Here is a 15,483-nt window from a genome sequence, read left to right as displayed (position 1 = left end):
TATAAGACACACTGGTGATAAGATTTCTGTCTATAATTTTCTTAGTACCAACAAAGGTGTTCTAGTCCATTGTCAGAAATCAGCGATACATTGGAAGCAATTAGAAAAGAGAACTGGGGAAAACATAGTTGAAAAGGAACTGGAAAATTTTCTGAGTATTTTTGGGGAATATATGTATCAATATCAAAACATTAACCCCATCCAAAATCAAAAGATATCCCCCTTCTTATGGTCCTGAAAAATTCTGCAGAGATCCTTGACTAAAACCTTTTATTCTTTCCCTTGAAAATATAAATTCCTTTCACAACTTATGCTGAGTAGCATAGTATGTGTTAAATTCCTTTTATAGATTTGTCAATATTCAATTCATGTGTAGGCAAGTAGACATGATTTCTAGATTTTACCCCCACGCAACATTTGATTTAGTAATTCCAGTCCCATTGTAATAATTATCTGAATTTGTCTTTGATTAAATAGTCTTCCCTTAGCTAGCTGTTTTCTAATTCAAGGTGGAAGCCAGTGAGAAGGAGGGGAAGTGGTGACTTCTCTTCCTCCCCAAACTTCTCTGTTAGTTGCTGTACGGACAGGACACTACCAGAGTGCAAGCAGTAGAAAAGAGGAAAGATAAGGGAATAGGGAAGTTCTGCCTGTGAGATGCATTTGAAATGTGGGAGAGATCTCCCCTCACTTTCTCCTAAAGACCGTGACTTTGCCCTGCTAATCTTCCTCCCTCAGCCCTACTCCCTGCCCCCTGTAGTGCTCAGCACGTGCCCCCACCACACAAAGGAGACACACAACAGACCTGGATCACTCAAAAAATTGTTGTAGGATCATTGCCAATTTTATAAAGATCGAATGTTGTTGCATTTCTACAAAAGGATTTGGCCATCAACTTTGTTTGTACAGTGTTTGTAGATGGCACTAGTTTGTGACATAGTTCAAGTATGTGAAGTATAATTTGAGGCTACGGTCAGGGTGGAGCTCATTTTATCCATTTGGAAATAAAAATCCATAAACTTAATTAATTTGAACCAAACATTCCCAGGAGCTTGTTGAAGAAAATGGATAAAAGGTTTATATATTAATCTATACATGCATTTCCCCCCCATAATTAACTCTATATATTATATCATAGTTACCACTGACCTACAACATAAAGGAGTATAGGATGATAGTTTTTAAAAGTTACTTTAGAGAATATTCATGTAAAGAAAATATTGACATGTACAAGTTCAGATAGTAAGAAGAACTAGAAAACTTAGCTATCTCAACGTTAGCCCAGTTTTCTTATTGCATGTCTCCTGATTAATATGTAAAACATAAACACATCAATGTTTACTTGGGATGTATCTGCTCAGAAGATAGAGTGGAATTTTGCAACATTAATTAGATGGAGGCTGTAAGACTTTAGCAGTAATTAGAGATGCCTAATTCTAGAAACCAAAATGGAGCAATAATCCAAAGGTCAAAAGCAAACAAATTATGAAGCAGGGTTGAGGTGGAGATACAGAAAATGGTTCTGGATAATGAAAAAGAAATTGCTTTAAATAGTAATTAATACAGAAAAGCATGAAAGCTTGAAGAGTAGGGAATTTTACAAGCTCTTTCTCCAGAAATTTAATTAAATTAAAAAAGAAAATCTAAAAAATAAAAGAGCTAAGAAAGAAGTTAGACAAGTATGGATTGATTTTATATGTAAGTAAAAATATGTAAATAACTACTCCAAGAATTTTTTTAGTTTTTCTAAGCTTTTGTAATTTCTCCAAATATTTTATCATTTTCTTATTTCTTATTCCCTCATAGTAAAGCTCTTAGAATAAACATGTTATTCTTATATACATGTTTCAACACGAGCAAAAGAACTTTACCCTGGGGATTTTTCCTACAGCTGACTTTAGGAAGATGAAAGTTTATAGACATGTAACAATCAGGGTTGTCTGTGAAGAACATTGGAAATGGGATTGAGCTACAGAAAATTTAGACCATAACCCAGAAGACCTGCATTCTCATTCCAGTCTGCTGATAATCAACCACCTGGGTGACTTAGTCTAATTATACCCTTTCTGTTCCTTAGTTTATTAACTAATCAACAAGGGATATGGCATAGATGAAACTTAAGTCTCCCTAGGGTTTTCCCTTTCAATGATTTTACTCATTGTCACTGGAGCAATATATGCCATACTGGTAATTGTTAAAATTTATTACTGAAATACTAATAGAAACCTTTCACAATATAAGTTTTAAGCATGTGTGTGCATGTGTGTATATATATTGTCTGTGTACATATAGAGATGTATACATGTATATTTGAAATATTCAATACTTTTCCCCAATATATTTTCTACATTTGCAAAATTTCCTATGTTAGACACTTTCAAGTTGGAAATGGTTTACTGTGACTTATGGTTTTTACATTTGTTAAGTCCAAGAAAACTTTGCCCTTTTCATTTTTAATTCTCCGTCTTTGCTCTCACTATTCCCTGCTTATGGTCATCTGCCTTGACAGAATTTAACTTCTGTCTTATGTAGTTGACCTCTTTGCTACCTCCTCCAAAATTTCTTTAATATTTTTTTGCAAAGTTCAGTCATTATTTTTACAGTTCTTTAAATGTCTACTCAAGTTTAAAAAAATAGGTGAAAAAAAACCCATGAAATATAAGTATCAGAAATTCATTGCCCATTTTCAAGCCAGTGAAATGGCAATGGATAGTACCTATTTCACTGGGCAGTTTTGAAGATCAAATTTTTGTACATAAAAAGAACATAGCACGGTCAATAACACCCAGTAGATATTGGTTTTTCTCATTCTTTAAGCAGACAGACAGGAATTCAGTTCTAAAATATGGGATTAGTACCATATCACTGAATTCCCAGAAATTCATAAAAATATAGTTCTTAGTATTAGTGTTCTGAAAGATGTTCCCCTGAGTCTATTAAAGGGAATAACTTCTAACTTTTCATCTTATTGTCTTTTCCATGTCAAGTTTCATTTCAGCTTGCTCTCCCTTACTCTCCCATATAAAAAAAGACAAAGAAAACATCTTGCCTGTTTCTGTGCTAATTACTGGAACTTTCTTCATTATCAACCTGGTCTTTAAAAAACAGAAAGAAAGACACATCTTGAGCCTGTTGGCTTGAGCTGGTTACCAAGCAAGAACCTTCATTGGGTTCTTGCTCAGAGGAGGGCAATGATTGGGACTCAGAGCATTAGCTTTTCCTCAGCAGCGGCTGCCAGCTAGGCCAGCTACTAATTTGACAGGCCTGAGTCTGATAAGGGAAGAGATTTTACCTGACTAGTTGAGCTGAGAGCCTCAAGACTTCTTTCTTAAAAGCAAGCTCCCACTGTGATTTCTTACAGAAAGCCTGGAATTTAACCAAAATGCTAGAGGTTGTCGCTCACAGGAGCTGTAAAAAGGTTCAGGATGCTGGGAATTTTCCACTTTGTTGCCTGTGCGAGTGACAGTGTTCCAAGTTGCCCATAGTTTACCAATGTTGACAATTAACATTTCAGCTACAGTTAATTTTTTTAAATGCCCAGAAAATGAAAAACTGATTAGCATGACACAAGTGGACCGACCTGCTCATGAGGAAAGAAAATGTGTTTGAATCTTTTTGGACAAAGTGATGAAAACATTCCCAGCCTCCAAAATAGCACTAGAAACAACACATGCAAATGAAGGTATAAAAGTCCACAGTGATAATTTGCATTTTACACACTTTCACACAAATGTCCCAAAGGCCTCCAAAAACACAAATTAAATTTCACGGATCTCCTCCAAGGACACATTTATTGTTGTTTATGAAAACAGAGTGGGAAATTGAGACATAAGTCAGAAGTGAGCCACAAATTAGTTAGGTTGGTGGGAAACATGATAGATAGAACTCAGTTTTAAGTTCTAAGCACTAAAGCACATAAATACTCCAGCAGTAAAGATAAAAAGAAAAAGAAATGTTAAATTCATTTGTATATTCTTTTTATAAGGTGCAAGTTTACATTTCAAAGCTTGTCATGCTAAAGATTTATAATTTATAAAACAAAATCAAGCAGAAAAAATACCTCTTGTAACTATGATAATGCTTTTTTTCTATTTCTCCTGCATTTTCTTTTCAAAAGATATCAATTGAGCCATCACCATACGTAAGGCACTGTGCTGGGATGATGCAGAGTATAAAATGCAATGCATGCTCTTATAGACTTTGCCATCCATTTGCACAGAACAGCACTCAAGACTGGTAGGTAAAAAACACCTCCGTCTCAGACTGTGATTAAATGTGAAATGATTACTGTCACCATTGTTCAAAAGACAGAGATGCCTGTGGCTGATGGCATTTCAGGAAGGCTTTTTGAAGAAAGGGGTAATTGAACAGGCTCTGGCAGAACATGAAGAAAGACAAAGAGATAAAGAATGAGGAGATAGTTCCAGTGAAGGAGTCAACCCTAGGGGCACGTAGAAATGAACAATGAATTTTCATAAGATAATAAACAATCCAGTACAGAAAGTTTGTGAAATCAGCTGAATAGCAGTTTGCAGTCTGGTTATTGAAAGCCTACAATGCCAGGAACTTGAATTTTATATTATAAATTATATTTTCCCAATTATCTAATTCCCAGAGGTATAAAACAAATGCTTAATTTTACCATTTTTTTCTTTCCAAATCAAATAGCATGAAGGGTCAAACTCATGCCTTGAGAGTATTTTCAAACAAAACACAATATTTCAAATCAATTGTTTTCATGACCTGTGAATTTTTGTTCATTTTTCACATCATACCTCATTTAAGAGTCAGGAAAAATCATTAAATCTTAAGTGTTCTAAGAAATTAAATTCAAGGGTATACAAAGAAATGTTCATAAGGCGTATCTTCCACAGATTCTAGACCAAACTAGGCCACGAACCCAGCAAGAGCCCTTCAAAGTGGTTAAGAACTAGAATTCCACAGCCACTCACACTTGAGGGGACTCTATACTACCAATCATTAGCTATATAACCTTTAAAGCCTCAATGTCATCATCAGTAAAATGGGGCTATGATAGTTCTTCATTCTTAGTGTTGCTCATTCATTTTTTTTTTGAACAAGTATTTATTGAGCACCTACTTTATGTGAGGGACTTTCTTAGGTACTGGGGATACAACAGTGAACAAGACGGACACATATTTTACAAGGTTCAAATAAGACAATACCTAGAATGCATTTGGCAAAATACCCAGTGAATAATGAATAATCAATAAATGTTAGCTATTATAATTATTAATTATTATGAACACCTTGCCACATACCTTATGACGTTGAGCAAGTCCGCTTTCTCCTCTGAGCCTCAGGTTTTTAAAACGAGAAAACTAGAACATAGGATTTCTAAAACTGTTTCCAGCTTCTGAATGCGATGATTCAATTCTGATAAGTTCTCTCAAATTTTCTGGGAGACACCAGAAAAGAAGAAAGGAAAAGGAAACAATCTGATTAATTCACAGAAGCAGAAAGGTAGAAAAAAGTCAATGCTATAGTTTTCTGTACCTATTTTCTTTTTTATCAAATAAAAGGAGCATACTGCTATTAAATCAGAATGCAGCATTTGAAAAAATTGAGAGTGATGTATAGTGCAGACAATGTAATCACATTATTGTAGAGTTTTAGTAGTAGTAGTAGTACTAATGTTTTGTTTTAAAAATTGGGTGGATATAGAATAACTTCTTTGATTCTATATGACAGAGATAACCAGACAGTGGAACAGTTGGTCCAGTTGCAAGTTCTAGACATAGCAGCCAATTCATATTCAATCAATTTACAAATACAGCCAATGTTACCAAGTGAAATGTAATGTATACAGTTTGGTGGTCCATATATGGAGACATCTTCATTCAACATTACAATCACAACCAGACTTAGCAAAGAATGTTCTTTTATTCTGCAGGTGGAGGTTTAGTAAGACATTTAGAAAATCTCTTTCAAGCCAAGCAGTTAATTGATTTATCAGTTGACAAAAATTTGTTATTCATTCAGGACTGGACCTTGAATCAATGACACAAATGTTGATTTATGATTCTGAAAAACAAAGAATCAAGAGGACTTCATGCATGACACGTCTTGCTTTTAGAATGTGAAGTGTGATAATAAAATAGTAGTAATAATAGTAGAAACTACCATTTCCCAAAGAAATGCTAAGCCATGAAATTTGCATATGTGATTTCCTTTAATCTTTACATAACTCAATGAGCTAGGTATTATTCTTTCTATATTTTGGGTGAGGAAATGACTAAGAGAGTTTCAGTAACTTTCCCAAGGTCACACAGCTAACAAGCAACAAAAGGAGCCTGAAAATTGTCTCTCCTCTTTGTTAGTGACAGGTGCCAGATGACTATACTAGAAACCCTTTAGGTATAAAAGCGATTCCAGAGAATATAAATGAGTCATTCCTGGACTTCTTAGCACCGAGACCTTCATTTTCTGCATTTACATTTCAAAAGACTATATGATAAAGAAATCATTTGCTATTGCTAGATAAGTGCTTCTTCAAGCAAGAAATTCAAAACCCATTTAAAAAAATTGAAAAGAAAGAAAGGCAGAAAATGTACCAGCTCTAATTTCCTCTCTATATTAGACAGCCACAAAGACACTTAAAGTTCTGACATTAAAAGCAGGCTGTCCAGCATTACTGTAATCTCCAAGAGTCTGCATTTTAAATGGAACAGTTGCCTCTGTGACATAAATCAGGATATTCCATACATTTATAAAAAGAGGAGGCCCTGCTTTACTCATGTTCATATTGTTAATAATTTTCTGGTATATTCTAGAATGTATATAATTCTTTGTGTCTGTTTTCCCCACTAGAATTTACCTCTGTTGGAATAAAGATTTCTGTCTTCTTTATTCAGCATCCTCTGTGCCTAAAAGAGGCCCTGGAATAGTAGTCATTCACTATATACTTGTTAATTAATAAATAAATTAATCTGACTGACATATGTATTGAAGAAAAAAAACTATCCAATTCCTTTTTAGTGTGTCTTTATCACCCAACTCAGGAGCCTAGTTCCTCTGCACCAGTCTTCTCACCTGCATATCTAAAGAGTTACATTTTCATAATATCCAGGACAAATATAATACTGTCCTAAGTATTTTATTCCTTAGGAAATCAGATGGGCTAGGAGTCTAAATACCTAGACTATATTAAGAAGAAAACTTCTTCAATTGAATGTTTTCCCATTTCAAACCCTATCTTTTAAAGTTTTGTATATAATATATGCTGTGCCTACGCCTACTTTCAAAAATAAGTAGCAACAGTCTGGGTGCGGCGGCTCACGCCTTGTGATCCCAACACTCTGGGAGGCCGAGGCGGGAGGATCACTCGAGGTCAGGAGTTAGAGACCAGCCTGAGCAAGAGTGAGACCCTGTCTCTACTAAAAATAGGAAGAAATTATCTGGCCAACTAAACATATATATGGAGAAAAAATTAGCCGGGGATGGTGGCACATGCCTGTAGTCCCAGCTACTCGGGAGGCTGAGGAGAAGGATTGCTTGAGCCCAGGAGTTTGAGGTTGCTGTGAGCTAGCCTGATGCCACAGCAGTCTAGCCCGAGACACTGTCTCCAAAAAAAAAAAATAGTAAGTGGCAACAGCTTAGCAACCAAATAGCTTAATCAATCCTGGAAAGATTTCTTATCTTTCACCTCATCCTGTTGCTTTATCCTGAGAAGCCTTCAAAATGGCCTTAGAGCTGCTGGAATTCCCTTAAACTACTACTGAAAGGCAACTACTAGGAAGATTTATGTGATGACCTGCTTACTTGTCTGCTTGTCTTCCAACAGGCTGAACTTCACCTGCTGAAGTAACCAAGTCCCTTTGGCATTTGGGAACTTACTGTAAGAGGAGCTATATTTTTCCTATCTCCTAATTTTTGCTTTAGCCTGTTTAATAAGCACTTCCAGCCCACTGTAAAAATTAGGAAAAAAACATTCAGCCTTTTGTACCCCCTTCTCTCCCTCCTACCCTAGAGGTAACAACTGTGTAATTTAAGGCAATGCTAGCTGCTGTAACCAAAAAACCCTCAACTTTCAGTGGCTTACTTTAACACAATAGATATTTCTTTTTCACTCACATAACAGTCCCACGCCATTAGATCTGGTTAGAAGGAAGTTGTCTTTTATAAGGTGATTTAAGGATGCAGAACCCTCCTATGTGTGGCTCCACTATTTGTTAGGGTCTTGGAGATCTCTGCATCTAATTAGCCCATGAGAAAAGGAAAGAGATGGTGAATGAGGTGCAATATGGTCCAGAATTGACATGCATCCTCTCCACTAATATTCCACTAGTGAAAAAATAGTCCCATGGCCACACTTGGAGGCAAAGGATAGACTGAGACATAGCCTTTGCCTGGGAACCTGCCTTCCTGGGAAAATTCCTCAATAAGGAAAGGGTACACAATTCCTATTTTAAATTTTTGGTGGATGGCATGCCCTCTGCCAAAGGGAGACTGTGAGATCCTGCCTTCCACCAGGGAGGGTAGATTGTTGGGTTACAGATGTCTGCTTGCAGGTGCGTTGTCTCTCTTCCCCTGTGGTGCTCTGCTGTTGGAGTGGCTCACCTCTGGTTTTCTTCTCTGCCTTGTGCGAAGCCCTCCAGGGCAGACTCTTCCCCTGCAGAGGAGACCCACAGTTGTCCCGTTGCCCTAGTGGTGAAGGGGTGAACAAATTCAATTCACAGGGAAAGTGGAATAGAAAATCCATTTTAGCCTCAAATTCAAGTTCATTTTACCATCTAACTTTACCAAAAATGCACCTGATATTTTTCTAAGTTTCTATTACACGGATTAGATTAGATAGTAGGTAGATAGATAGCTTGCAAATTGGCTCAAAACTAGTGGGACTGAAAGGACAAAGCTCCACAATTAAGTGGGAGGATACCCAAATTTACCTTAAGTTAATTTTTCTTAAAATAACTGCTCTTGTTTGAGCTGGCTAAAATGGTTTAAAGCAATTAAACACAAAAACTATTGCAACACTTTAGAAAATAAAAATATTAAATCCTTAAACTTCCAACTAATCTGAATTCTTGAATTTTAAATAGGCTTTCCAAAATAAATCTAAATGCTCAAATAGAAAATAAATTAAAATAGGGGCATACTTTTGGTCCTTTGAACTTGATACCAGCTATTGTTCAGCCTCGTTGGTGGGTTTTCTAACAGGTCTCACCTATACTTTTCAAACTGCAGACTGGCCTCTCCAGAGTGCATTAGCCCCTACCTATGTGTGGACCAACAAACACTAAACTTCTTTTTCTGTCATGCCAGCATACCTCGGTCAGTACTGGGTGGTCTTTCCAAGTGTCCTGGGTGGAATTTCAAGGGAAAAAAAAGCAAAGCTCTTCAAGGAAGCACTTGGGTGGCCTGGCGTAAAAGACAGAGATTTCGGAGAGAACCAACCAACCAATATTTCCTGGTGATCCATCTAAATACAGCCGCAGCTTTAGTACGATAAGCCTCAGCCACAGTGGCACAGCGAGCGGGACTCAGCTTTCTGGTCGCCTGGCACACAAGCTGCATTTAATTGACTAAGAAGGAACTGGCTTGCTCATAGCACAAATACGAATGAGATATTAAATGTGAGTTAAAAAAATCATTTTAAGGTGTGTGTGGCCTCTTTTCTCTCCTGCCTGTTGTAGAGTTAATGTTTCATTCGTGGAATCACAAGTAAACTTTTACTGTTTTTTAACTTCTCTATCAATATGGGATCATTTTTGACATGAGCACGTAGCAGCTATTGTCTTCTCTCTTTTTTCTACAATAACAATGCTTAAAACAGATTGAATGTAGATCTGAATACAGTCCCCCTATGGTTACGTTCTGGCAGGAGATTTCAAATACAATGTGAAAATAATATCTATACACATAAGGTGAAATAGAATGTAGTTATTAACAACAACTCGGGTTTATCAAGAAAATGAATGGCCCTGATAATTAGTGGTTATTTGAACAGGAGGACACCAGTGAAGAAAGACAAATAAAAGGGATATAGTGTATTGTCTGTTAACTTTCATTTTATTATAATTTATATATTTCAAATAAAGAAACTGAACCACTCGACAACAGACTAGGTAACTGCTTTACATTGTCTTCATATCCAAAGCATTTAGCAGATTACTGCGTGAGAACAGTACTTTATGGAGCCCCCCAAGTTTCCAAATTTCGAAATAGTGGTGAGATTTTATACTGACATTTTAGGGGGACACTTTCAGTTTTGTAAATGCCTGTTTAATGAATCATATGGGAGACCAAGTAGGTTTTTCTTGATTTTTCTAAAGTTGGCTATTAAAGTCTACTTCTGAGAAAAAAAATAAAACAAACTTGGATCCCATTTTTTAAGCTTAAACACCCTCTCCCTATTGTGGTCAGCCACCTCTGGTAAGAGCTTTTGCAGATGCCCAGTCACAGCCACCACACCCCATCCTTCTGGTCCCTTGTAGAGTAAGAGAGCATTAACCTTTGAGGAGTAGCAACTCTTTCCTCCCCAGCCTTCCCAGTGGCTGAGATGGAAAGGAGAAGGGACTCCAGACTTGGGTTACTATACCCCATTTCTACAAAATTGGAGACTAGGCCATCTCCCTTCCCTCCCTCCACAAACCACTGGAGCCTCCGCCCTAACTCTCTTGTAGCCAGGGTGGCAAGGAACAGCACCGGAATTGAAGGTAAGATGGAAATGTTAATGTGAATGGTCCTAATATCACAGAAAAAAAGCTAATCTTGCTAATATGCAAAGAGCTCTTTAAAGACAAACAAAGACAAAAATGGGAACAATGGACCCTTAAACATATGAAAAGTCCTCATAATACTTGCTTTCTCTTCCATCAGACTGACAGAAATATGAAAGCTAAACAATATACTCGTTAGCAAGGGTGTAGGAAAACAGGCACTCTCCTACATTGCTGGTGTGAGTGCAGAATGGAATCACTTCTTATAAAATAAAATTTAGCAATATCTAAAATATCTACCTATGCATTTACCCTTGGACCCAGCCCACACTCCTAGAAAATTACCCTAAAGGTACACCTCCACAAATACTAAACACACATATTAAGGTACTCACCAGGGCATTATTTGTAATAGCAAAATATTGGTAACAACCCAAATATGCATCCATAAAACTGGTCAAATAAACTATAGGTCACACATGCAACGAAACACCTGTCTGCTATAAAAGGAAATGAGGAGACAGAGATGTGATAAAATGAAAGAAGAATGATTCTGAGTTCAGAGTCACAAACACAGATGCCCCAGAGCAGGGCCACTGCTACAGGCTGAGAGGGCAGGGCAGCCCCTGCTGCCCTGGAGGACAGAACATCAGCCCACAAAGGATTATTCTCAGGCCCCAAAACCTAATGGAATTTGCCCTGCTGGGTTGACTAGTGACCCCTTTATTTTACCCTCTAATGATTTCTGACTTCCATTTTCTCCCATTTGGAATGGGAATGTCTACCCTATGCCTGTCTCATCATTGTATTTTGGAAGAAGATAACTTGTGTTTTAGTTTCATGGGTCCACAAAAGGAGTAGAACTTTTATCCATGAGGGACCATACCCAGAGTGTCACCCATAACTGATTTAGATGATTTAAAAAATGAGATTTAGGACATTTTAAAGTTGATTGTGCACAAATGAGATTTTGGATTAGGAGCTTAGCCTAAAATGAGTTAAGACTTTTGGGGATGTGGAATGAGGATAACTGTACTTTGTATGTTGCAAGACCATGACTTTTGTTGGGCCAGAGAGCAAACTGTTATAGGTTGAATAGTGTCACCCAAAAAGTCATATTTACCTATATAACTCCCAAATGTGGCCTTATTTGGGAATATGGTTTCTACAGATGTAATTAGTTCATTTAAGGTGAGGCCATAATGGATTAAGTTGGTCCTTAAATCCAAAATAATGGTTTTCTTACAAGACAGAGATACAGAGACACAGTAGGATGAAGGCCATGTGAAGACAGAGGAGGACACTCAGTGACGCAGCTACAAGGCAAGAAATGCCAAGGATGTCTGGCAACACCAGAAGCTAACAAAAGGTAGGAAAAATTCTCCTCTAGAGACTTTAGAGGGAGCCAGGCCCTGCTGGCCCTTGATTTCGGATTTCTAGCCTCCAAAAACTATGATAAAATACATTTCTGTTGTTTAAAAAGAAAAAAAATAAAGAAAAAGAAAGACCTCTATGAAAAGATATGGCTATATTTTCAAGTAAAAAAATCAAGATGTAAAAGAATATATATAGTAGTTCTAGCTTTGGGGCTATATATACATATATGTATAGTAGTTCTAGCTTTGGGGCAAAAAAAAGGGGGAAATCACATATATATTTTTGTGTATCTATATTTATATGTGCATAGACACTGGAAAATTAAACCATGAACTAAAGAAATGATTACATGTAGATTACATGTAGGTAATAAAAATGAGCTGGTAGGAATAGAGAAGGGAGGGAGGTTTTCCTGAGTATATCTTCTGATATTATCTTGATATTTGAACTACATTTTAAAAATTTAAAAAATAGAAATAAAACAAAAGAATAAAAATAAATTATAAAATACACTATAAATAGAAATAAGTGAATCCAATTATGTATCGGAATGATAGCTGAACCATGCAGAAAGAAAACAATTCATGTAGCTTTTGGGCACAATATCTGACTATATATCCAAAATAAATTATTTGGCCAATTAAGATAATTTAAATATGGGATGAATTTTAGACAATATTATAGAACTATTTTTAATGTTCCATATTTCCATAAAATTTTTCCAACTTCCATAAACATTTCCAAAAAATAACTATTTATTTTCTCAGAGTGATAATGGTGTATGTTCTTATTCTTAAGAGATGCATTTTATATTTTTCACAAAAACAGCTCAATAACACATAAACTTACTATTAAATAGGCTATGTATAGAGAGAGTTAATAATAATGTATACTTTTTTTTTTTTTTTTTTTTTTTTTTTTTTTTTTTTTTTGAGACAGAGTCTCACTTTGTTGCCCGGGCTAGAGTGAGTGCCGTGGCATCAGCCTAGCTCACAGCAACCTCAGACTCCTGGGCTTAAGCGATCCTACTGCCTCAGCCTCCCGAGTAGCTGGGACTACAGGCATGAGCCACCATGCCCGGCTAATTTTTTTGTATATATATTTTTAGTTGGCCAGATAATTTCTTTCTATTTTTTTTTAGTAGAGACGGGGTCTCACTCTTGCTCAGGCTGGTCTCGAACTCCTGACCTCGAGCGATCCACCCGCCTCGGCCTCCCAGAGCTAGGATTACAGGCGTGAGCCACCGCGCCCGGCCAATAATGTATACTTGTATACATAATCTATGCTGAAATTTGCTAAGGGAGTACATCTTAAGTGTTCTCATTACAAAAAAAGGGTAACCCTATATGAGGTGATGAATATGTTAACTGGTTTGATTGTGGTAATCTTTTTACAATGTATATGTATACCAAATCATCACATTTACACTTTAAATATATACAATTTTTATTTGTCAATGATACCTCAATAAAGCTGGAAAATATGCAATACATAAACACAAACATATAGAAAGAGGAAATGTGTATTTATATATAAATAGTATACACATATAATTAACATACATATATAATTAGTAAATATGAATAAAAGATATATGGTGATCACTGTATTATTCTTTATGCTTTCTATAGGCTTGACAATTTTCAAGATAGAGAGTTGGAACAAAAAGAATAACTTTCATAAAAACATGATTGTTTAATAATAGAATATTACTGAAGAATTTTGGAATCAGGCAGAGACAAAAAATGGAGCCAGATATTAAGAGGAAGAAAAGATTCTACTAGGTATTGTTAGCAGCAATTATTGGAGAAATCAAACGAATCCAAGTTTGTACCCCAAAGAGTGGGGCTGTTCAGCATATTTATTATGTGTGCACCATCAACAATTTAAGGGGCCACTTTCCCATCGATTAGAAAATTTTATTGAACATTTCCTATGTGCCAGGGATCACACTCATCCCAGGGACCTTCACAGCAGCCATGTGTGACTTCTCTTGTCAGTAGAAGAAAACAATGCAGTGTCATTAAGCAGTCTAAAACTGCAATTATAACTCATTCTCTGATGAAGGCAACCTAGAGGAAATGGATTGTGAAGGAGAATGAAAACAAAGAAAATCAAAGAGAAATCTGCCAATGCTAAGTCGTCTTGTGCTCAGAACATCTTTTTATTCTTCCCGGTCTTAGCTCTGCTGTAAGTCAGGGGTGTGGCTGTACATAGGAGTAGGGGTGGGACTGATGCCTGCAGGCTGCCTTTCCTAGGTTCTTTATTTCGGAGACAGAGTCTCGCTGTGTTGTCCGGGCTGAGTGCTGTGGCGTCAGCCTAGCTCACAGCAACCTCAAACTCCTGGGTTTAAGCGATCCTATTGCCTCAGCCTCCCAAATAGCTAGAACTACAGGCATGTGCCACCATGCCCGGCTAATTTTTTCTATTTTTAGTTGTTTGGCTAATTTCTTTATATTTTTAGTAGAGGACAGGATCTCACTCTTGCTCAGGCTGGTCTCGAACTCCTGACCTTGAGCCATCCTCCAACCTCGGCCTCCCAGAGTGCTAGGATTACAGGTGTGAGCCACCGCACCTGGCCCTTTCCTAGGTTCTGATGACAGCTGGATTGCAGCTGGTTTTGGCCAAAGGATGACCTTACAACGGAAGTGGAGGGCAGGGTGGGGGGTGAGGGAAGCCAAGGTACTTACCCCCCTCCTTCTCAGCCTTGGTGGTTTCCTCTACAGCATTGGAATCTCAGTGGATCAACTTCCCTTATTCCCTCTAGCCTAGGGGGTTCTGGTGCCTCCTGTTGCTTCCGTTTTCAGTGCTGCCTCCCCATCCTCTGCTGGCACATCATCTCCTCCATTTCCTGTTTAAATAATCCCTTTACAAATTCCTCATGTTTCAAATATGCAGAATTATTCTTTTCCCAGTTGGACCCTGACTGATTCAGGATGTGAGTGGAAAATATGAGGTAAAAAGAGAATTAGTTCAGCACAGTCATATATGAAGACACAAAATGAGGATATCATGGCAAATATTCTATTAATAATAGAACAATCAGTATATAATATTCTCTTCTATAGAACTTTAATCTAATTAAATTTTAAGTTTGGCCTTATTGCTGAATCTCATCAGTCATCCTATGACCATAGCAACATAGCAAAAGAGTTAATAACGTAATTTCAGGAGCTAGAAAACTGGGTTTAATGCCAGCTTTAGCTTTGCAGCCCTAAGTAATTTATTTAAACTCTCTGTGTCTCAGTTTTTTCATCTGCAAAATGGGGGTAACAATAGTGCCTATCTCATATGGAGTTAAGCCATATACAAAATAAACACTCAATAAGTGTTTACTAATGAATTAATTAATTTATTGTTATATATCAAACTCAAGAGCTGATTACTATTTGCAATGCTGACTTTTCCATACAGTTATTTTTATGTC

Source organism: Lemur catta, chromosome 1, assembly GCF_020740605.2.
Source record: "Lemur catta isolate mLemCat1 chromosome 1, mLemCat1.pri, whole genome shotgun sequence".
In the NCBI taxonomy this organism is placed as follows: domain Eukaryota; kingdom Metazoa; phylum Chordata; class Mammalia; order Primates; family Lemuridae; genus Lemur; species Lemur catta.
This window is presented reverse-complemented; position numbering follows the sequence as displayed.